Consider the following 25,717-nt stretch of genomic DNA (forward strand, 5'->3'; position numbering starts at 1 on the left):
AGTATATAGAAAGGAAGGCAGCTTAATACAGGATGTGCCAGCGTTGACTGCTAGAGGAAGAAGAGGCAGAGGTAGGCCGAGGAAAACCTGGTTGAAGACAATGAAAAGAAAAGCAGGAGAGGAGTGCAGGTGGGACATGAAGGAGCTGGCAAGAGACAAATATTGGTGGACAGAATTCATCGAGGTCCTATGCATCACGTGGGGTGCCACAGGAAAAAAATGAATGAATGAATGACAGTCCATTTATTTTCAGTTGACTTTGTGGCGTCGGTTAATAGCGCGACTATACGTATGATTAATAACATGCTTTTCCACCTGGTCATGCTAAGAACTGTCTGTGATGAAAATTAACTTTGGCGTTTGCACGACACTGCATATCACATCTTGGAATCAGTTATATTATGGCTTAGCTACGAGGGATATTACCTTTATGTCTGACATACTTATACTGAGTATTCACGGATTCACCTAATCGTGACGACGTTTTGAATCTGTGCCTCGCAAAGTTAAAGGAAATACCGTGTTTTGTACCTTACTTCATACTTTGTTCAATATACCACATGTGTCTGTTAAATATAAACACAACATGGAACAATAAAGTACTGTACTTGAGGGTTCTGAAGGAGCGAGTGCAAAATAAATGTCCGAGGAAGAGGCGATGCCAAATTTCAAGGATCACCCGGATATACAGCAATGGAAGCAAAATTTCTTTTTTACATACTCATGCGAGTTTTTGCCACTATCCCGCAGTGGTAAAGAATCCTTTAAAAAATTCCTGGATCCTGATGATGACCCGGATCACCATCAAAATCTAATGGATTGTTCCTTGGGCCATACCCTACCACTCCGAAAAATTTCAGCAAAATTTGTTCATAACTTTCTGAGTAATCTTGCTAACAGACAAACAAACCAACTCCGGCAAACACATAACCTCCTTGGCAGAGGTAACAATGCTCTTGTTGCCCGGAGTTGGCTATCATTACACAAATGTCTCATATGGGAGCTGCTGAGCTGGTTCCTGTCACTAAGCTTAACGCCAAATTATAGTGATACTGATAGTGATAATAAGGTATAATTACCTTACTTTTAATAATAATAATAATAATAATAATAATAATAATAATGCAGTATTATTTACTAACAGTCTGGATAATTCTGCATATCCGATGCTGCGAGAACTTAGAAAAAATGTGAGGAACCGTGAGAGAGTGAGAGTGGAAGTGACAGTAAATTGATTTTTTTTTTTTTTTTTTTTATAGAGAGAGAGAGAGAGAGAGAGAGAGCATGGGGGAATAATGGAGAAAGGTAAAGAGGGAGAGTGAGAAAGAGGGACTGGGGTAATGAGGGGCATAGTGGTTGGGGATGGGGAAGGATCAAAGAGCAAATCTGAGTCAAGGCAAGATATACCTTCATTTGTGCTGACTCTCACTCTAACCCCAACACAACAGTGGCTTGATTATCAACGCGGGTCTCTGTTTCCATCAGAGACCTGGATGCCTCTCAGACCTGGGAATTATTTGATCAAAGGACGGTGTTAGGTGTTGTTTAATGGGGTCACGAGGAGGTCAGTTAGAATATGCTTTTGTTTGCCTATCACTAGATAGATTTTTCGAAGTCAAGCCTCTCATGCTTTGGAAAAGTTTTAAGGTTGTGTTCATTAGTGCCAAACATTTTTATTCAGCTGAGATTGAGTGATAGCAGCCTTTGAGTGCTAATATTTTCACAATTATCCCTCTCTTGATCGAGACAACTCTTTTTATTCTTTTACAACTAATGCCTTATTTTATTCAGCTGAGAGCAAGTAACACGAGAGTCAGATTTTTTTTTTATATACTCTTAAACTCACATCAAAAAAAATTTTTGAGTGAAACGTGAGGATATGGAATAATTTGGAGACAAGTTTGCACTAAGAAGGGGAGACAAAAATTATGGATTTTTCCCACCAACAGGGATGTTCAAATAAAGTACGTGTCTATGCCATTCATTCGCTGAGGTACTGTACATTCTTGAAGAACCGGGTACAAGCCTTATGGGACGAGGGTTAGGAAAAAGAAATTTTGAACAATGATAGACCTTCCTTTGTGCCAAGTTTCAGGCAGGGTGGGACTCCGAAGGCTGCCTCCCATGGGGGCAGCGACCCCTGGGTGTTCCATCCACAACCGTTAGGCAGGGCCAATTTCCTACTTAGGAACACGAATTTTGGCATAATGGTAGAGGTTCATTCGCCCCAGGTTATAAGCATGGGAGACCCCTGAGGGTTGCCCCCTGCAGGGTATGGGTAGCTCCCAGTTATCTCGGTCGTTATGTCCGGCAAAGTTCTCAACCAAAGAGCTTAACATTTTGGATATTGATAAATATTTACCCTGGCCACGTTTTGGAAAGGTGGACTCGCCGAAGGTTGTCCTGCACCAGCGACGGCGGGGCTTCTGGAGGTCTCAGCACAGCCATTTTGCACGGCCATAATTTTTTAATCTTGAACACTTCGTTTCATCAAATAATTTTAACGTAGGTTGATTAAGGGACAGAAATCGTAAGTCAGATATGACTGGGTTAGTTTAAGGTTATTCAGACCGGGTTACTTTTGGATAATCATTTTTGAACAATAAATTTCGTGTTCTAGTCATTTTCTGGGGGGGTTGGTGTATTGTTATTCAGGTTTGAATGAACACTGCAGTTCTGCGGTGTCGGATCCGTTTAATGATTCAACCTGGTAAATACAGCTTCATAAATAATAAACAACAAAAGAATGAACTCAGATTCACTTCCCAGCAATAATCGCAAACACACGTCATATATATAATTACAAAGAACCTTAGTATGATATCAAATAATAATATCACACTATACAATGTGACCGACCATACTAAATATGCAAAATAAAATGGACAGTTATTCATGAACTTAAGCATAATTTGAAACTTCAAAAAATGCAGTAAACTTACAACATGGCCGCACTGTCTTCCAAACATCCACCCGAATAACATCAGTCCACATACAGTACAGACAATTTCACACAGGACAGCTGCCAGACCTAAACTCGGGGCCCCTCTGCTCAGCTCCTTAACCTCGTACCAACTGACCCCAGGACTCCCGGTCCGGCTGTGAGCCAGGCTTGAAATATGGCCACGTGACTGGCTACTAATAGTTTATCACAAACTGCCGCCATTCGGCTTGTTTCACACGTTAACCGTACAGCTTAAATTTAACCATTCATAAACAAGTATCAGTTAAAACATTGAACCTCGCAAATACAACATTTTCAAGACATTCCAATATTAACTAATATTAACAGTACACTATGATTATACATAAATGTAACTTAAGCTTATATCACTAACAGTACCAAATCACCCAAGGGTATCAACATACTCCTCGTTATTCCAATAAACAATCAGTGAAATCTTAATACATACAATATACAGTAAATACAGTATTTACACATAAATAATCCTACACATATACATCCACAATTGTGATAGACAAATATGCATCTAAATAATCACCATAGAATAGTAATACAAAAATATCGTGATTTCTGATAATCACGATACACTCCCCGCCTGACATTTAAGCTATCTTGATTACTGCTCCTCCACCGGAAGAAGTACAACTAAGCTATGAACTGATCTGGTTACATTTACATCCCGTTGGCCTGAATATTTGCCTCCTGGCTTATTAATTTTATACCGGAGCAACACATCCCTGACCTTTCCATCTTTACTTCTGAGAGCACTTACGACCTGTGCCATTTTCCATTCCCCTTTCAATACATTAGAATCCTTTACCAAGACTATATCTCCAGTCTGGACATTCCGTACATCTACATGCCATTTCTGCCTAATAAGCAGACTAGGGAAATAGTTTCGCATCCATTTCTTCCAGAATGAATCAATAATTCTGTTCATGAATGCATGCCTCTTACTAAAATTGCTACTTTCATCCCACATCCCACTTGGCACTGTGACTGTAGAACGACCCAAAAGAAGATCATTAGGACGAACAACAGAAACATCTTCGAGGTCAGATACTTTGTTACATCCAATCGGTCTTTCATTGAGAAGGTTAGCTACCTCAAACATTACTGTTTGTAACTCGCCATATGACAAGATACAGTCCCCAACAATTCTACACAGGGATCTCATAACCAACCTAATCAAGGCCTCACTGCATCCGTTCTGCCACGGTGCATCTGCTGACTTATTAAACTCCCAAGAAAGACCCTCAAATCTTCCAAATTCAGTTAATTCCTTAAGATTCCACTTAGAAACCATGTCTCTCAACTCCTTGTTTGCTGACACCAACTGAGCACCATTATCTGAGAACACCTTTCTTGGAAAACCTCTAATAGATGTGAATCTTTTAAATACCTTAAGGAAGCTGCCAGTATCATAGCCTTCTGCAACATCTATATACACAGCTCTGGTAGCCATACAATTAAATATGACTCCATATACCTTCCTTTTCACCCTTCGTTTTACAGAATCACAAACAGAATAAGGTCCAAAAAGATCAAGTGATACATTGAAAAATGGTGGTGAAGGTTCAAGTCTCTCTTTTGGTAATTCGCCCATGCATTGAGAGGTCACTTTCTTGTCAATCATACGACAGGTGGTACAGTGCCGTTTCACAGATTTAATAACTCTTCTAGCACCAGGCACCCAAAATTTTAACTGCAATTTAGCAAGACAAGCCTCTACACCATCATGATTTTCCTGATGTATCTGACTAATGTATAGTTTTGTGAATGGGTGGTCTGATGTTAAAAGAATGAATTCATCACGGTTCCAATTAGCTTTCATTCACTTCGATATTCTGGTTCCTACCACTACTACTTTCTGATCATTTAGCGTGGGCCCCAGTCGTTTGAACCTAGTCCTCCAATCTGGATGGATTGAGACTTGAACTTGTCTGATCCAGTAATTCTCTGCTGCTTGTAGGCATTCTGCGGTAGGCTCTTCACACAATCCTTTCAATGACTTTGCCTTGACAACTTGCATTACCCGAGCTGTGACTGAAAGCAGTTTCTTGTAGCTGCTAAACCTACCAATATCTATCACTGTCTTTACCTCCTTAGCCTCACATGCATGGGTAGTTGCTTTCACAAACACAGTATCAGGTACATCTCCTCAAAACTCTGCTTCACCGGCCATTGATCATGATCTAAGTAGAGAAATTCTGGGCCTCTTTGCCACACAGAATCTGGTCCTAATTCTGATGGGGTACACTCCCTTGTTGTCAGGTCTGCTGCATTATTTTCAGATGGCACCCAATACCATTCTGTTGGTTTTGTCCTAGATTGATTACAGCCACCCTATTTGCAACAAAAGGATTAAATCTAAAGGATTCCTTTTGAATCTGAGCTCGTACTATAGAGGAGTCTGTGATATGAATAACTCTTTGGAACTTAAACTGCATTTCCCTTTCAATTGTAGATCTCAAACGACTAGCTACAACAGCACCACATAATTCTAATCTCGGTATACTGATCTGTCTTGTTGGTGCAATTCTGTTTTTGGAGCACAATAGATATGATCTAACTGAACCATCAGACAATTCCCATCTGACGTATGCAGCGGCCCCATATGCTTTCTTACTACCATCAGAGAAAACAACCAATTCTGGGTGGCCTACGGTGGGTATCGGTTTTATACATCTGGGAAATTCCAACTCTTCTAACAGGAACATCATCTCAAACAGTGATTTTGCCTTTTCATACAAAATTTCATTAATTGGTTCATCCCACCCTCTTGGTCGATCCCCTCACTGTCTGTAACTACATCTCTCATCAATAGCTTAGCTTTAAGGGTAAATGGAGTAATAAATCCAAGAGGATCATACAAGGTTGCAATCTGACTAAGAATCATGCGCTTCGTCAACTGGCTTGGCAAACGCCTTTCTAGATCACCTAACAAAACATCTGGTTCAGACCTTCCTTGACGAGTTTTCCTTGAAAAATTGAGTTTGGCTTTGAACAAAAAGATATCCTCCTTAGGTTTCCAATCTAGATCTAAAACCTTTTCATGATTTGTATCCAAAACTTTCTCACTGATGCATCCATCATCTCCAGACATGATCCACTGTTTCATTACAAATCCTCCTGCTTCCAACACTTCTTCCACTTGTCCCATCCTTTCAACAGCTATTTCGGAACTATCAAAGCTTCCTAACACATCATCCACATAAGAATCTTCAATAATAGTCTTTATAGCCAAAGGATATTCCTCATTCATTTGAGCAGTCTTCCTCAATGCCACCATAGCTATTGCCCCCCCTGGTTTATCTCCAAATGTCACAGTCTTCAGTATATAATGATCAGTAACTTTCTCTGCATCTAAATCTCTCCATAGAAATCTATGAGTATGCATATCAAACTCTGATATTTTAACACTGTTGTACATTTTCTTGATATCGCCAACTATGCCAATCCTATTTTGTCTGAAACGCAAAAGAATCCCCAACAAATTATTTAGAACATCAGGCCCTTTAGCAAGAAAATCATTTAGAGCCATTCCTTGGAATGATGCAGCTGAATTAAACACAATCCTTAGAGGTGTTGACTGAGATTCTGGCTTATGGATTTCATGGTGTGGCAAGTAAAAAGTAGGGCCCTCATAACTCTCCAATTCTTGTTGGGTCAACTTCTGCGCAACTCCTCTAGATACCATGTCATTAATTTGTTCCTGATACTTTAAACAGTACTTCATTCCCATCTTTTTTAATCTTTTCTCTGTAGCTCTTAATCGAGCCAAAGCCATGGGGAAGTTATTAGGTAACTTAGAAGGGTCACAGATCCAAGGGTATTCTGAAATCCAACATTTATTTCCTATCATAGTGCAATCCATCTTCAATAAGTCTAAGTTCCCTTTCTTCCTTTATAGTTAAATTTCCTTTAATGGAACAACCTCCACACTTGCATCCCCCACATCTTGGGGTACACAAAGTTCCTAAGCTTTCAGTCAAAAAGTATTCTTCAATTACTTGACAAGGGTTTAGCCGAGATGTAAGAAGCCACTCTTCAGGCTTAGAACATGCAACATGATTCACCTGAACATTAAGGCTAACGCTTTGCTTTCTTTCTCCATCTATACTTCCTCTAAGGCAAAATCCAAAGTCATTAGCCAACAGTTGAACACTGTGCACTGTTTTTACAACTTGAGGTAAAAGAGCACAGTAATCTGATCCAATCAATAACTCAATACGTCCGCTGGGTCTCTTTAACTGCCATTCCTGTAACCCAAACATATGTGCAAATGGAGTCACGTCTATCTCACTTGACACACCAGTGATTTCAGTTATACCACAGGCATCAATTATTTTTTCCCTCCCAAATTTATCTTTCAACAAGACTTTATACACGTAACTTTCTACCTGTTCTGTTTGCGCACCAACCTTGGTTAAAGTTAAACTCACAGGAGTCCCAACAAGACCCAGTTTCCGTGCCATCCTATTGGTGATTAAACTTAAAATTACTTCCTGGATCATAAAGGGTGGGTATTACCTGATTAGCACTGTTCACATAACCCGTCATGAGCATTACTCCATCTCTTGTCACATGGCTACTTGATGCTTCCACAGTAGTACTTCCATGGCTAATGAATATGGGATGAAGGGCAGAATGATGATATTTTCCACAGCATTCCCCATCTACCAGAACTCTACATGAATATCCTTGACTGCAATTCCTTGCTAAATGTCCTTCCTTCAAGCACATATAACATATACCCTTAGATTTCAGAAATTCAAATTTTGTCTCCTTAGGCCACTGTTTAAAGGTTGCACAATCTTTTAGATCATGAGTATCAGACTCATGCACACAACATCTCTTGGTATTTCCCTTTTGGTCCAAAATTTGACCCATTTCTGCTTGGCATTCCCTGAAACTTATTACTAGCAAAGGATAAGTTAGATAAACATTTGAACATTTGATTTTGAAATTTTTCCTGACCTGTAGCTAACTGCTTAATCGCCTCTGCAAGTTCAGAGTCCTTGGAAGTCTCTTCTTCACACACATGAACTGTCGCCCTAGCACTTGCAATCCTTGACTCATCTTGCAAATACTCTATAACTTTGCGCTGTTCAGTCAAGAATGTTACTAAGCTTTTAAACCTGTCAGTACCGATAGACTGTACCTTTATTGCCCATTCTCTTTTCAAAGTAGGTGGCAACAATCTCTCCACTTGAGTAATTACAGTAGTGTTTTCAAGTTCCTGTAACTGACCCAAATTATCAATATCCAACCACACTTTCTCTACAGTATTAATCATGTTAATAAGCCTTTTATTGTCACCTTCAACCACTGGTTTAGTTGCTCTGATATCTCCTAAAATAGAATCTATCATTTTAGCTGGATCACCATAAGTCTCTTTCAGACGAGCCCACATTCAGTTATAATCGTCTAAATCTTCCACTAATTTCCTAGGTTCACCTTCCAAGGAATTCCTCAGCACGTACGGGTCCATTCCTTGCTGAGACACAACTAACCTTTCATAATCCTTAACAAAAGTAGGAAATGCTCTGACAGAACCACGAAATTTAGGAGGCTCCAGTTTCTTTATGGCAAGTGATGGTTTCTGTTTCACCTTCCCAGTCTCAGTTATCAAAATATTATAAACTTCATGTTTTATATTTTCAAGTTCAGTTATGTATTGTTCATACTCATCATAAGGTTCAGATTCCTTTAAAAGAGCGATCATTTCCTCATTCCTTTCATCCACCACTTTGAAGCACGTACTAACCTCCTCATACATTCGTTGAAGCACTTCACATGATAACTTCTTTCCGTGGGCTTCCTTGAAGATGTTGACCTTCCTAGTGAACCTTCTCTTGGCTGCTGTCCGGTTTTTCTTGAGCTCATCCATGGTTGCGTGTTGTTGAATTGTATTGTTATTCAGGTTTGAATGAACACTGCAGTTCTGCGGTGTCGGATCCGTTTAATGATTCAACCTGGTAAATACAGCTTCATAAATAATAAACAACAAAAGAATGAACTCAGATTCACTTCCCAGCAATAATCGCAAACACACGTCATATATATAATTACAAAGAACCTTAGTATGATATCAAATAATAATATCACACTATACAATGTGACCGACCATACTAAATATGCAAAATAAAATGGACAGTTATTCATGAACTTAAGCATAATTTGAAACTTCAAAAAATGCAGTAAACTTACAACATGGCCGCACTGTCTTCCAAACATCCACCCGAATAACATCAGTCCACATACAGTATAGACAATTTCACACAGGACAGCTGCCAGACCTAAACTCGGGGCCCCTCTGCTCAGCTCCTTAACCTCGTACCAACTGACCCCAGGACTCCCGGTCCGGCTGTGAGCCAGGCTTGAAATATGGCCACGTGACTGGCTACTAATAGTTTATCACAAACTGCCGCCATTCGGCTTGTTTCACACGTTAACCGTACAGCTTAAATTTAACCATTCATAAACAAGTATCAGTTAAAACATTGAACCTCGCAAATACAACATTTTCAAGACATTCCAATATTAACTAATATTAACAGTACACTATGATTATACATAAATGTAACTTAAGCTTATATCACTAACAGTACCAAATCACCCAAGGGTATCAACATACTCCTCGTTATTCCAATAAACAATCAGTGAAATCTTAATACATACAATATACAGTAAATACAGTATTTACACATAAATAATCCTACACATATACATCCACAATTGTGATAGACAAATATGCATCTAAATAATCACCATAGAATAGTAATACAAAAATATCGTGATTTCTGATAATCACGATACAGTTGGGAGGTGTTGAATGGTTTGTCTGTTACGAGCATTATGGGACAGAACTGTGTGGAGTTTCACCAATTTTGGAATATAAATCTAGGATATTTATTGCAACAAATGCATGAACTTTTGCCGAAAAGTAAAAATAAAAACCCAAGGTCAGATTTATGAAAGCCAAGTTCCAGTTTATGATTAACATGAGCGGAGGGATAATGATGCTTTGGCAGAGATATTATGCGCTCTTCGAGTTTCTTTGCTTTACACTTTGCCCTCAGTGCTTCCTTCTTCTTATTCTGCTTCATCTCCCCCCCTTCCTCCTCCTCCTCCTCCTCCTATCATCTTTCTTCATCTCTTCCTCCCTTCTTTCTCGTCTTACCTCCTCCTCCCTCACCTCAGCCTCTTTTCAGCCTTTGCTCTCGCTATTTTCTCCCTCCTCCTCCTCCTCTTCTCTCTCTCTCTCTCTCTCTCTCTCCCCCCATGACCTAGCGTAGTCGTACTCTCTGCGTCTCCCTCCCTCCAGTCTCCTCCTGTGTCCTTCTCTGAGCCTCTCCCTCGTTCCTTCTTTTGAATGTTTTTGTCCATTTAGTTTCCCCAGCGTTTAATTTCTGCCACTTTTGCTCTCCTCTTGCTTTTTTCTCACTCCGTCCATCTTTCCCACCATTTAACGAACTTGGTCGTCTTATTCATTGTTTTCTGTTTCCTCAGCTTTCTCTCATCCAGTCACTCTCTCTTCCTTTCCTTCCCTCATCTTCTTTTCCCTTCACATATTCACCACCCCTTGCTTGCTCTCTCCATCCTCTCCTCAAACTTTTCTCTCCATCCCTCACTTTCACGTAGTTCCCTGCTACTCCCATTCCCTACCTTTCCTTCTTTCTTCCATCCCTACCACTCAGCTGTCTCTCTTCATCCTCCCTCCCCCTTTTCTCTTAACGTGCCCCCTCCCCTCCCTGTAATTGAGTTAGGTTTTTGTTTCAGTGTTTCGCTTCCTCCAAGTTTCTCAAGGTCGGTCACTCCTTTTTCGTCTTTCCTTCTGGTTCCTCTCTCTCTCTCTCTCTCTCTCTCTCTCTCTCTCTCCTTCCCCTTGTCCCCCTTCTCCTCCCATTGGTAGCTTTAATATAAATCGGCGTTTTTTCTAGTGTATTGCTCCCTTAAAGTTTCCCAAGGTCTGTCAAAAATATGCAAGGCAGAACTTTACAACTCACCGGTGACTGCGAGGAGACGTTAGGCTGTTGATGGATTTACGAGGATCAAAAGGGCGGCACCTTGGATGATGTTTTTAGTATATTTATTCAGATTATTTTTGTGGTAGGTGGGGGTGCTCACCATCCACTCACTTGATGTAGTACTGCTCTCAGGTGTGTGCCCTTCCCTCTCCTCCTCCCTTCTTTCCATCCATCCTCTTCTGTCGTTCTTTCCTTCATTCTTTCCTCGTTCTTCTGCCTACAGGTGACTTTACACTCCTTCTACTGTCTTTCTTTCCTTCATTCTTTCCTCTTCATTCTGGCTGTGGGTGACTCTACACTGAGTGACAAGCAAAATGGTTTCCTATTCACAAGGAAACCATTTACTGTGCAGGGTGGTAACCATATAACCAAATTTTGGCGCTTGGTGGTTTAGTGGGTAATTACGGAGCTCCAATCGGATTGAGCCAGGGAAGGTTTATATCCAAGGGGTGGTTGGGGTATATTGCTCAAGTAATGCCACTCAGGGATGAGTAAGGCTGGTCACTCTCATCTTAAATGTCAGGACCAACTTGCCTAGCCCCAGGCTCCTACGCTTCTCATGGGGCAACGTAGGATTGAATGATGGATGGATGGATGGATATTCTTGCTCGGAGTGGTGTGAGGATTGATTATGTTTTTTTGCGGTGTGGTAAGCAGGGGGAAGTGTGTGTGTGTGTGTGTGTGTGTGTGTGGAGAGAGAGAGAGAGAGAGAGAGAGAGAGAGAGAGAGAGAGAGAGAGAGAGAGTGTGTGTTTAATGCATGTCAACATAGAGGTATTATTCTTCTCTCCGTGGATATCCTAAACTGTAGCAGCGTCTTGAGGAACTGCCTTTGCTTCTTTCAACCATAGTCTCACTTACCTTTGGTCTGAAATGAGAAAATGATGGAATGGAAGCAGTGCAGATTATACAGTTCCCTTTACATATACATTTTTCTAGCGTGGCTTGTTCGCTGCTCTTCGAATTTATTTGAAACATCCGGCATCATCATCATCATCATCGTGACCTTATTTCCCACCTACTGATGGGGAGAGAGATCCAGGGAACACGGAAAGCGATAGTGCGAAACTGAGAGGTATGAACAGGTCTTTTAAAGAAATGGGCCATACTGTCTTTCACACATCATTCAAGCTCCCGAGATTCTGGATGCACCAAACGAGCCTGAGCATTTGCATCTTTGTTTATTTTCCTGTATAGATGCATTTCACACACACACCTGCACATATTCATTTCGTGTCCCACATCATGAAATTTCATCCAAAGTTCATTAGATTTTTCCACTTCGTAGAAATGCATAACATATCCGTTTGTTTGTTTGCTTCCTGGGAGAGACTAAGGGCTTGTGGTGGCAGATGATGAGCAACCTCTGTTTATTTTTTTCCCTCTCTTTTGCATGCTGCTCCCATGGAAATACAATTTCTCTTGGGTTTGGCGAGTGGGGAGTGTAAGGCTGGCAGACGGGGTGGAGAAGCTTCTCCATTTATTTTTTATTTCATCTTGCCTCCATACCAGGAAGTTTAGGCGAGGGGAGGTGAAGTAGACTGGTAAAAATTTCTCATTTTTCTTTTCAACTCACAAGGGTGCTTTATTTTTATTTTTTAGGGGGAAGGGTGTGAGTGACAAATGGAGAGGGGTTAGGGGAAAGAGATACTGGAGAGGGGGAGAAAATGTAACTTTTTTTCTTCTCCCTCTACCCCGTAGCAGTGGAGGCAACGGAGGGAGGATGTGGGGAGAGAGCTTGGGTAGAGAAGAGAAACATTGACATGTATTTCCTTTCCACATCCTATGATTTTGTGTGTGTGTGTGTGTGTGTGTGTGTGTGTGTGTGTGTGTGTGTGTGTGTGTGTGTGTTGGCAGAAGAAAGGATGGCAAACATTTAGCAGAAAGGATAGTACTTTTTTCTCTCCGTTTCCTTCTCGCGTTGCAGTGGCAGTTCTTTTTCTGCACTTCAAGATGGGAATGGGAAGTGAGTTAGGACGGACGGGGAAGTACTGTACAATTTTTTTCTTTCCCATACCCTCCATAACAGATAGGCTCACCCCCCGTCCCTTGGGGGTGACTGGACGGGAGGAAGGGAGGAAGAACGTTGTGGTAGATTTGAGGTAGATAGAGTGGAGCGACATTTTTTTTTTTACTCCAATGCAATGCCCTTTTTTTTTTTTTTTTCCTTGTTGGGGCGGAGAGCTATAGACATGGATTTTCTTTTCTCCCCATTTACGTGTTTCATAGTATCTCCATCCACTGAATAGATGTTGTATGGTGGATGGGTGGTGCAGTGTTTTGTAGTGGATGGATGGGTGGATGTTGTATAGTGGATGCTTGTGTTGTGGATGGGTGGATGTTGTGTAGTGCATGCGTGGGTGGGTGGGTGTTGTGTAGTGGATGGATGGGTGGTAACGTGTAGCCCAGTGGAATGGTGGGTGGGCGTGTTGTAGTGCAGGACTGAGTGGGTGTTGTTTAGTGGAGGTGTAGGTGGGGGTTGTGTAACCTAATGGAAAGGTGGGTGGGTGTGGTGTAATGGAGGGTTGGGTGGGTGTTGTGTAGTGGAGGGGTGAGTGGATGTTGCGTTGTGCAGGGTGGGTGGGGGTTGTGTAGCCTAGTGGAATGGTGGTTGGGTATGGTGCAATGGAGGGGAGGCTGGGTGTTGAGTAACAGTGGATGGATGGGTGGGTGTTGTGTAGTGAAAGGATGAGTGGGGTTTGTTTAGCCTAGTGGGTGAGTGGGTGGGTGTGGTGTAGTGGAGAGGTGGGTGGATGTTGTGTCGTGGAGGGGCAGGTGGGTGTGGCATACTGGAGGGGCGAGTGTGTGTTATAATACTGTATTGGATGGATGGGTAGGTGTTATGTAGCGGAGGTCTGGGTGGGTGTTGTGTAAAGGCTGGTGCTGGAGATGCACGAAATGACCGCTGGTAAGATACTGGGCTGGCCTCGGGTGATTAAAACATTTACAAGTATAATTCTGGCGGGAATGAAAGTTGGTCGTAATTCTGCAACCGCTGGAGTGCAAAGAATCCAACTAATAACTCACATGTTTTAATTTCGTTACACCTACAGTATAAGCCCTGAATGCAAACTATAGTCTGACAGATCGAAACGTAGGGTTTTGGTGGAGTCACCCCCTCCCTGCACTGTTGCCACGTTTCCGAGCTGACCTCTCCATCAGCGATGACCTTGACACTGTTTCCCTCTTGTGATCTCCGTTTTTCTAATACCCCCTATACCCCTGCCACCAACACCCCCTATACCCCTACCCCCAACAACACCCCCATCAACAACACCCGCTATACCTCCACCACCAACACCTATAAATATAGACCCCCACCATCAACACCTGTATAATAATTAGCCGTTGATAATTGCTATACTTTTATTGAGAGCATACATTCTACCCTATTGCTCAAACTCCCTAATCTTACAATCCCATCTGTCTTAATCCTTCCCACTGCCTTCGTTCCTAAATCCCTTAATTGATCTATTTTTAACCTAAGTGTCCCCACACCTTTTAAACCATTTACCTCTCTGTCACTATTCTCCACCATATGTATCAACTTGTATTATATTGTGTATAGAACTTTCATACTGTATGCTGTACTACTGTATAATGTATAAGAATACCCACTGTTTAGTGGAAATAAAGTTTTATTATTATTATTATTATTATTATTATTTCTCTCTCTCTCTCTCTCTCTCTCTCTCTCTCTCTCTCTCTCTCTCTCTCTCTCGCTAGATTTTGTTATGTGTCATCCATGGTTTTTTACTTCCATTTTTATGTATGGATTATAATTTTGACTTTATTTCCGCACCACCCTTGAGGTAAAAGTCACGGCGCGTTTTTTTATAGAGGTTTCCCCAATAGGCCTAAATCCTGTAGGGGGTTGGTGACCTCCCACAGCGTACACACAAACACGTGTCGCGTGAGTGCTGCCACCCCAGAGCTGTTTGATATATTTATTTTAATTATGAAAGGATCGCCTCTTCCCACTTTTATCCCTTCAAATTTTCTTGCAATTATACTTGCTAAATTAATTAGCAATGTTAGAAGTGTTGGGGAAGTAAATAATAATTAGAATATTTTTAGAGCAACACTGCCAAATTTTTATGCCACGTTTCTCTATTATCGTATAATATAGTATGCAGAATAGTTTTATTCTTCCTTGATACATGTCAGCACTTTCATTACAGTTATATTAGTATGAGTTATGTTTATGTATCATTCCTACTACACAAACCACAGGCGTTATACATCGTAGGGTTAGGAAACATGGCAATAGTGTAGGGAGGGGGTGACTCCACCCAAACCCTATGTTACGAGGAGGAACACTATAGTTGAATTATTGTGATAGTTCTGCTGGTCTCTTTAAACCACCTCACATTGATGACGTATATGCTTAGTTTAGTCTTGTTACTTGCAGATGATTTTTTTTTTCTAGCTTGTGATCTCTTTTAGTGAAGTGCTGAAGGCTCCGTGGTTCGAAAATTTCTCCGAAGCGAAGTACAATAATTTAGAAATGGTCAAAAAATGCAGATAACATACCCAAGTTCCAGGGGTTAACCATATAATTACGATGGCACCTTTTTTTCATTCTGGTCAAGCTACCCTCAGACGATCATGTATTTCAAAAGTGCGGCCCAATTTTGAAAAGGTCGGTGATGTTATGTTAAATCCCTCCTGTTCGATAAGTCTTTCTTAAAATGAATAGTCCTGTGGAGATAGCATGAGGAAAACAGAAAAAAAAAAAAAATATGCCACCTTTTTGAAGGGAATATGTTTCGAGCAATATTAATGCAATTATTTTTTACACGCTTGGTGTACTTGCGGATTTAAAACGCCTGGGAGGGTGATTTATCATCGATTTAAATCCCGAACTCGCGATTTGATAATTTTTACTATCAAATACCACCAGGGACATGGGCTGGCTACCTACCAATAATGTTCTCGATTGTAATAGCCCAACCTGTGGCCATTGTACCTTACTCACTGCAAAGGCTTAAGTATCTTTTACAAAGTGCAGAACTTTCTTTTTCGCCCTGACTCCTAGAACAGAGCGCAGTGCCAAACTCCTTCAGCCAGCCGATTTCTTTCTAATTATTTGAACTGGCGTGAGACTACTCTTATTCAACTTAGAAGTTCTATTTGAAGGTAAAGAAGTTAGTAATGACAATATCTAACCAGTCTAGTTGGAAATTCTCTCCTAAGTTGAATTTAAATCGTCTTGAGATAGTAAAAATCACGATAGAGACATCCTCAGGATGAGGGGGTTAAAGAAGGCTATATATAATCCCTTCAGTTTCAAAGATGCTGAATAAAATTGTCTGCAGGTAGCAAGAATCAAATGTGGCTCTGAAGGATAATTGAAGGATATTTCTTAACGTTTGAAGTGGGAAAATTTCTCCTTAGCTGAAGGACTCGGTCTGGAGGAAGGAAACATAAATGGCTTGAATTATTGGTAAAGTTCTATCTTTTTCCCTGGGGACCGATGACCCTCCTGCCCGGTGAGCTAAACAAATATGACCGATATGAAGTTTAACCATGAAGAAAGAATTGAACGTTAACGTGTCAAAACTTTTGAGTTTCCACCTCCCACCATTTGTTCGCTCAGGAAATGGCACGATATTTTTCAAGATGTCTTGGGGGTCGTATTTATAAACAGTCGTAAGTTTAAGTTTTACTAAAATTATTAATTACATACTTTCTCCCATCTTTCCTGTCACTTCTTATTGCTTTTCTTTCCTTTACAGGTGGCTTTACATTGAGTGACAAGCCAAATGGTTTCCTGTATGCCAAGAAACCATTGTCAACGCTGGGTGGTAACCATGTAACCAAACCATACGTGCTCCCTACTTGTCAACAAGTGGGTTGGTGGAAGGTTAGTGCCCCTCCCCGTAAAACAAATAACTCAAAGTCAAATGACCACTCCTTACGGGATTATGGCATCTGGCAATAGATAGAGATAGATAGTATACTTTTGTCTTTCATGCAACTACCAACGACTTCGCAATAAAACTGGAGTGAATAAACAACAATATACGAAAAACAGTGCGATCTGTGATGACGGCTACGTGTTATGGAAACCTGCGTGTCCAGCCAATTGGTTATTATCCTATGTAATATACTTCTCTTTGTCCTCACCGACTGAAGGCTGTGCCAGTAGTTGTACTCCCGGACAGAGATGTTCCTTTCCTCACGACCGTACGGTTTCAAAATATAGTTTTGTTCATGGTGTCTCCAAACTTCTTTTTTCGCTTGAGATATTGATTTTACTTTAGGTTTTGTATAAAATCGTCATGAAACCTTTTGCCACTTGAGTGCATTCGTAATCCAAACAAAAACATTTGGAAGCACGAGGAGTAAAATAAAATTGACGTACTCCATCTAGCACTTTCAGGTTCGCGTGAATTACTTTCAGCCAGATAATATCGTCTCTTATTAATATAATATAAAGTAGGGCTGTTCTAATCATGTGAGAGTTAATGGCGACAGTTTTAGCGTTCCTGTGCTCCTACGACTGACTCTGATATTAGCCGGAAAAAAGCAGGAGAGGAGACATCGGGATGGTGACATTATGGCGAAATTTTTTACACTCTCAAGCACTTACACTCCCTGATGAATATACTCTGCTGACGTTAGCTGGAATTTAATACTAGAGGCGTCTCGATCATGAGAAAGTACCAGTAAGCGTTTAGATGTAAGTGAAAACAGTAAATCAAGAAATAAACATAAGAAATGAAAGTAAATAAGTTTTGCATATATATACCGATAGATTTGCTAACCATTCACCCGAGGGGCGAAACTTTTTAAAACAAATATTCAGTTTCCAAATCCCATGTACTAGGGGAAATAGATTCTGAAGGTACTGGGTTGTGCGAGAGAGGCAAAATAACGAAAGAAGTTTTCATACGGTTTACATTATCATACTTCTTTATATTTCCTGGGTACAGACAAGCTAGATAGAGAATGTACATCAGTGAATACGGTTTTAATGCACACATACATGACGGAGTAACTGTAATGGATTATCAGAAAAAAATAAGCAAGGCAAGATTAAGTAAACCCTTACATGTGTTGCGTTTACTCTACACTTTCACTTTCAATACATGTTATGATAAAGCATAAATTGGTCACACAATCTGGTAATGTGTGGGCAGCAATTTGCACAGTTATTTATCATACATCAGCTACTATGCTATAGTCGCTGCGTGTGACTCTGGGGTTGTTAGTATCAAGGTCCAAGGAGAGATGGTCTGTCCAGCCTGGGCAAGAATTCAACCTGGTTGGCGCATGACGTCACGTGGGAGACAGCTACTCACTCAGTCAGTTTCCCTAGGCCGCAATGGTGGAGAGCTCGGTGTTCCCATATATTTATCTCATACTAGGATAGTTATCAGAAAGATGCCACTTAACTGTGCAGTATTTGGATGCTATTCAGTCAGCAGAAAAGACAGTGACATGAAATTCTTCAGGTTCCCTCAAGATGAAGACACTAGAAAGATGTGGGTCCAGCTGTGTAAGAGACAAGACCTGGTTAACACAAAGGAAGCCCGTGTCTGCAGTCTACATTTTGCTGTTCTATCCATCATTCCCCTTCTTCTCTCTCTTCACTTTCTTCCTCACTCTCTCCATTTCCTCATCTCTCTGGAGTAGTCCACCCTTCCCTCAATTACTGCTTCTTTCTCTCACATCCTCTATTCCCTCCTCCTTTTCCATCAGTACTCCCTCTTTCTTTTATTTCCTCCATTTTCTCTTTCCTTTCCTCCATCACTCTCTCACTCTTTAACTTCCACCACTCTCTCCCTCCTTCCACTATTCCTTCACTCCATTACTCCATAACTTCATTCCTTCATCCATCTATACATTCTCTCCCTCCCTCCGTTATACCCTCTCTCCCTCCACTCATCCATCATTCTCTCCATTCCTCCACTCCCTACCGCCCTTCACTGCTCCCTAATTCTTTCCATTCATCCACTCCCTCCATCCCTCCAAGTATTCCATCCCTCACTCCTTCCATCCAACTATCTATCCTTCTAGCGAATCCCTCCACTCTCCAGTAACCGCATCCCTTCTTTTCCTTCCTCGTTCTCCATTTTTCTTTCTCTTCTACCAACTTTCCCTCAAGGTTTTCCTCCATCTCCTCTTCTTCTTGCCTCCCTCCCTCCACTAGCTGTCCTTCTCTCCCACTTCTCCTCCTACTTTCCTCTCCCTCCAATTTCCCTCACCTGTTCCCTCAATCTTTCTATCCCTCAGCCAATTACCTACTTTCCTTGCTCTGCCCCTCCATCCCTTCCTCTCCATCCCTCCATCCTGCCCTCCCGTTTTTCTTTTCCTCCATTTTCTCTCACTCTTCCCTCATATCTACCTATCTATCCCTTCAGCTATACCCTCACTCCCTTCCTTTAAAAAACATTATTTTATACTCTCTCTCTCTCTCTCTCTCTCTCTCTCTCTCTCTCTCCTTTCATTAGTACAGATATTACCTCCCTCCACCTTCCACCTGCTCCTCCTCCTCCTCCTTCTTCTTTCTTCCCCCATTCGGCAGTCCATCTCTCCATTTCTGCTCCTCCTCCTCCCTCACTTTTCTCTCTCCCTCCTCGTCCTCATTCTCCACTTCTCCTCTCTTCCTCCATCCCTAACTCCCTTTCTCCTTTTTCATCCTCCCTCCTCTTCTTCCACTTTTCTAGCTCCCTCCTCCACCTCTTTCTCCTCTTCTCTTCTCTCTCCATACCTTCTACTCTCTTCCTTTCTTCGCTCACGTCGTTTACTTCATTCGCAAATACTGTATCTCCCTTCCTTCTCGCCCAGTCACTTTTCTGTCTTTCCCGTTCCTCCCTACCGCTTCTCCCTCTCTCCCGTCCTGCTCTCCTTCTCTGCCTTCCACATTTTCTCCTTCATTTCTTCCTTTCTCCTTTCCTTCTCGCTTCCCCTTCCTCCATCTCTTCCTCTCCGACTCCAAATCACAGCTTTTATTTTTTTTTTTCTCCAGTCCATCTCTCTCTCTCTCTCTCTCTCTCTCTCTCTCTCTCTCTCTCTCGTTAACTGTTACATCCCCATTAACTAGTAGAAATGTTAATAATGCAATGAAAACACTTTAACCATAATATGATCAGCTGAAAGTTCTGGGGGCGAAGCTATATAACATTATATTACCTCAGAAAAATGCAGTATACCCTAAAAGAAAACGGAAGTCACCTTCGGCCGCCCGTTTATCTCCCACCTGACGTCATCAGAATGTGCGCACGAAGAGACCTTCTTTCCTTGAACCTTGGTTAGTATCGTGCCCTGGCAAACTGCCATTCAAAACTGCTACTGATTTCGTGTATAAAATGAGACGCATGTGATTCGTGTACAAGATGTTCGTATATAACAATATTCTTGTATAATATTATCGTGCATAATAACATGATTCGTGTATAATATGCTACGAAATCGGACGCACTTTTGAATCATAGGTTGTAAGGGTACGATAATGACAACCTCAAGGTAGTCATTATCGTACTACAGTTGCCATTTATCACCAGAAAACACAATAACCTGCAGGCCATCGCCAATACACCGCACCAAAAGAAAGGTAATGTGACCTGCCTACCACCGATTTTATGCTTTTTTGTTCCCAGGCTTTTTTTTTTTTTTTTTTACATAATCGCTACGACCATCGCGCGAATTCTTGCTACAACCTGATTAACGGATGTACGTCGGGCCTATCGTTCTTATCTCTAGGCATAGTAGGGAATACAAGTTGTGTTTATAGATTTGACCAAGAGATCGAGACAGAGCTCGCTAAGGAAGACACAAAAGCCCGAAAGAGTAAATCAGTCAAGATCACAAGCAAAGGTCCTACAGCTCTCCAGAATACAGGATCAAAGCTCCCCGGAATATAGGATCTTAGCTCTCCGGAGTACAAGATATAAGTTATCCAGAATATGGGATCTTAGCTCTCCAGAATACTAGATCTAAGCTCTGCAGAGTACGGGATCAAGCTCTTCAGAATAAGGGATCTGACCAGAATACGGGATCCAAGCTCTCCTGAATGTGGTATCTAAGCTCTTATGTTCAGAGTCTTTACAGATATTCGGTTCTACAGGAACCACTAACATATATAAATATTTTCGGTAATATCGTTGCACCAGTTCTGAGGTGGTAGGTGGTGGTGGCCATTATTCTGTCAAATGTACTGTAGTGCTGCCTACTTCTTCCCCATCTTTATCATTCTGTCTTTCTAGTCTGCCTTCCTCTCTTCCTACGTCACTCTTTATTTTCCTTCTTATTATTCCTTTCATATTTGGTGGCTCCACACTGAATGATAATCTGAATGGTTTCCTGTAACCCTGGAAACCTTTTACAGCGCTGGGTGGTAATCGCATAATCAGATAACTGGGTCATGTGAACGCTGTTGTAGTGCCCAGATAACTGGGTGGGAAGATGCAAATGCAATGTCCATCCAAGAAACAAACCTTTACACTTTTCCCCGCGCCTCGCAGTACCTAGGCGCGTTAACCGCAAGGGAACATTGGTCCCCGCAGGGGACGGCCATGCAGGGGTAGTTGCTTGCCGGCGGTTGATGGTTCTGCTCGTCCAGACAGACTGGGCTTGATCAACAAAAACAATAACCAGGCCTGCATGTAATGGTCCTAGTATTTATTCAGTATCAAATGGTGGCCGCCATACACTAATTGCCAAAGTGGTGCCAGGTGAAGATGTGTAACACATGTGAGGACTGCTGGTTCACAAGAAATCGATTGCCAACTGAATACTTAGATTCCATTGCACAAAACTGTTTATTTTATTATTATTTTTCTTCTATGTGTCCGATTCTGGGCAAAGGCTCCAGGACCTATGTCTCGGGGGCAGTAGCCAATCCCAAGGCCCAGTAGTCCTCCTACACCTCCACATGTCACCACTTCGGCGCTAACACCCACCGTCCATATTGAATACATGCTAGGGCTGTCTCATACAGGACTAAGGTATTGGTATTAGCGTTTTTTTTTTTTTTTTTTTTTTTTACATGTCGGCGGGTCATCTGGTAGATCAGGAAAGTCTTTTTTTTTTTTTTTTTTTTTTTTTTAATGAAATTCAAATCCTTAAACTGTCCCCTGCCCCAACCGGGATTCGAACCTGGGTCCATCAGGACTGCAGGCTGCCTCTCTACCGATTCAGCCACCATTAGGTTAGTTTAGGCTGTTAAGCCTTAATATGGTGCTGAAATGGCTTACACATCAGAACTATGGACCCTGAGAGGCCAGTTCCAATCGATATTATTATCCACCGCCCCCGATATTCTGACAGTCCGTGCGTACCCTCCATCAGTCCACTAATATCAAGTCTCATCACCTATCCTTTACAACAGTCCATTATACCCTCACTGTAATGCAGCCCTTGACGCTACAGCACTCTCTCAGTACTCACCTCATGCGCTTTACTCTGACAATACATAATCCTCTACATAATCTCAACAAAATATATTTGAGGTCACCCAACTAGAAGTGACTGATTTACTTCAATTCAAAAGATTTACGTTCAGATGAGCCGCCCAGAGCAACAATATAATATATTGATATATTTATTTGTTTATTTATATCTACTAGGCAAAGCAAAATCGTGCGATTGCAACAAAAATGTGAGGGAAAAAGTCCTATTGAAAAAGGAACTGAATTTCTTCTAACCATTATGGGAGTTCAGTCTTTACTCTTTCATTGCGGTAACACAATTTTTTTCTTCCTTCTAGTAGATTTTTTTGTTTTGTTTAGGAAAGAATTGGTACTAGAGGAGTTATACATAGCCTTCATGAGTACCTTATATGCAACTGATAATTAATAAACTGAATATAATCACGCAGAGGCAGCAAAAATTTACTTAGTCAAAAGACATAACATAGTGGATAAGCTGAACAAAACTTCGCTGTAGGAATAAAAAACGAAGAACGAGTCCACAGAAAGGGCTAACCTCTTTAAGAGTCTTTATATTGCATACCTTTTAATTGACATCGTCACCTTAATGACCCCCTCAATATGATGGCGTATTTATATGTACTGGTCATGCTACCATTAGACGATTTAATTCTGCCTTGGAGAGCACCGTGGCAGAAAGGGGTTAATGAAGTATGTAGGTAGCTCCACCAGTTCGAAAAGTCTCCACAGAGCTGAATAGCATCGACTGATGAGGTATCAATTAAAAGAAAATTACGTATCCAATACAAGCTTCGTTATCACCAACCATTTCACACTTACAACACAAAGGACCGTATCCTCGTCAGTTTAGGAGGCTGTCTAGTATCTCTTCCTTAGCGGTTTTAGTAATATATTCTCTTACTTTATTATGTTGTCATAGACTACATGAGAACAATACAATAATATATAAACGAACCAGATACAGGAATAAACTGGCAACGAAAAGTTGCTGAAGAGCCTCCTTAACCAACGACAATGTTGACCCATATCTCATACTCACATAACCATCTCTAGATTCAGCCAACCCTGCTTGTCATGTCTGTTTTATTAATTCTTATCCATCTATCACCAAGCCACACCCCTTCCTAGTATATCTGACAGTAAATACTCTGCCATGTACCCAACCATTCACTCTTCATCATTTTTATCAGTCTTCGACTCACAAGCAAAACCATATATCCGAATCCCCAGCCTGAACCTTCCCTATTAATGGTTTGACCCTTTCGTTTTACTTTATCCATCACCCAGCCTCGCCCCTCACTGTTTCACCTGACCTACATGCTCTACTGTACACCCAACCATCCACACCTCGTCATCCTCTTTCTTCTCCACCTCTAGTACTATACTTCACAGATACATCCTTAACATCAAGAGTCATCATCCCTTTCATCTCTCCTTACCTATCCCTCACTCAGTCTCGCTATTTTGCTTGACCGTAAATACAGTACTTCCCCACACACTGAGCCATCCACACCTCTTCCACTTCACCACACATCCTTGCCCAAATCCACCCATCGCCTTCCTTCACTTCATCGCTGCCGACCTCCCATTATCCACCAACATCTACTCTCCTGTGTCCAACGAGTCCCTTCTGCAAGACAAATGCCTCAATGAATCTTTCTTCCCTACTTTACATATCCCGCTCATTCTTCAAGCCGAGACTAGGATGAGACAAGTCTACGGGAACTCTACACGTATAATTATGTTTACTCTTGTGTATGAGGTAAAAAGTAGACTATGTTAACCTGCTTCCCACTCCCTCTCCTCTGTATTAGGAGGGCAGAAGATTCAAGCTCCAGTGCGAGTAAATAAAAATTTAATTCTCCCTCTACCTTTTTCTGTCTGAGGGGATGAAGGTGAGGGTTATGGTGATGCCATTAATTTCTCGAACATTTTACGTCTGGGTTTTGTATTTCATTCGGGCTCGACGGTAACCTAAATAAAATAAGCGTACTTTTTGCTGCTACATTTTTAAAGTCCTGTACCGTATTAAAAAGGAAAACTAAATTAACATACAATAAAAAGAGGCTTATGCTCCACAAGTCTTTGTTTTCATTAGAATGTATGTTTGTACTGTGCATTATAGTACTCTTTCTCTCTCAGTCTTTCGATGTTTTGGTTCCTGAGTGGATGCCGCATTGGCATCTCTCTATCCACTTCATGGGGACGTCGTAGTTGACTCCACTTCACCACGTGATCTATCTATATTTTTTTTAAATAGTTTTTCTCCTAAATGATTGCCAAGAAATTTGTGAATATTTCCTTCTCATATTTTTGTATTTTTCTCAAAATATTTCTCTTTGTTTCTGAGTGCCTGTATATATATATATGAAAATAATTGTTATTCCATTGATTCTGTAATTCGTATAAACATAAGTCCTTGGATATTTCTTTTGAAACAACCACTCTTGTGTAAGTTTTACTTGCAGTAATTTGGCTTTTTTGTGTTAACGGCGTTGAATTATTAACAGTGTAAGTCACTGCTTGTGTTCACTTAAGGCACACATCTGTTTCATCAACTATTGGAAACTCATATCGGTCTTGTTCGTAGTTCTTAACGTCAGTCCTAAAATTATCCAAATCTTTTTTTTCTTTTTTGTATTTTTGATAGGGTGATAATATAAATCTGTTTAAATGATATATATTTTTTTTCTTTTTTTTTTGGGGGGGGGGCCGCGGAGGGGAATGATTGGTAGTAGTTAATGGAAACTTACCCATATTAATACTGTGAGATACTCTAATTTTTGACAAGGCTATTTATGACGCAGTAAAAAATTTGTTAATTGAAGGGTGGAAAATATGGACCAGCGTGTTGGAGATTGTATCATTTTGTAAGGAGGTTTAGGCGTCAGTTATTGTTTTGATTTCCCAAAACTGTATGCCTGACGATAAGATCTGTAATATAGGTGGAACGATGAACATTTTCTAATAATTCAGAATCTGGTAATGCCATATAGACCCCTCTGGATGGGAGGTAACTGGATTTATTGATTACTGGGCCTGTTGCTGTATTAATTTTGATAGACAGGGTTTCCGATATATTCTCATCCAGGTTTATTTACTTTATATTGGGTTTAGCGTGAGATGCCAGCCGATCATGACCTTTATTTTTTTTGTTGCTTTTATTTATGTCGAATCTTGGTATTCATCGATATTATTCACCCTTCAAATAATTATTGATTAAGAATTTAATATCAGGCTCCAGGTTTTAGTAAGTGTTATGAGTTCATGATTTATTGTTTTCCAGTACTTAATCCTCTATTGGATAATTTTTTATGCAGA

At 41.0% G+C, this 25,717-nt stretch overlaps 1 pseudogene; it reads right to left on the bottom strand.

The window, feature by feature from the left end:
* Positions 1–8,858, bottom strand: part of LOC145397457 (uncharacterized) — a 103,766-nt pseudogene extending 94,908 nt beyond the window's left edge.
* Between the last annotated feature and the right edge of the window lie 16,859 nt (positions 8,859–25,717).

This window comes from Coenobita brevimanus, chromosome 41 (genome assembly GCF_032717465.1).
Source record: "Coenobita brevimanus isolate Jiangsu-jjx chromosome 41, ASM3271746v2, whole genome shotgun sequence".
Lineage (NCBI taxonomy): Eukaryota > Metazoa > Arthropoda > Malacostraca > Decapoda > Coenobitidae > Coenobita > Coenobita brevimanus.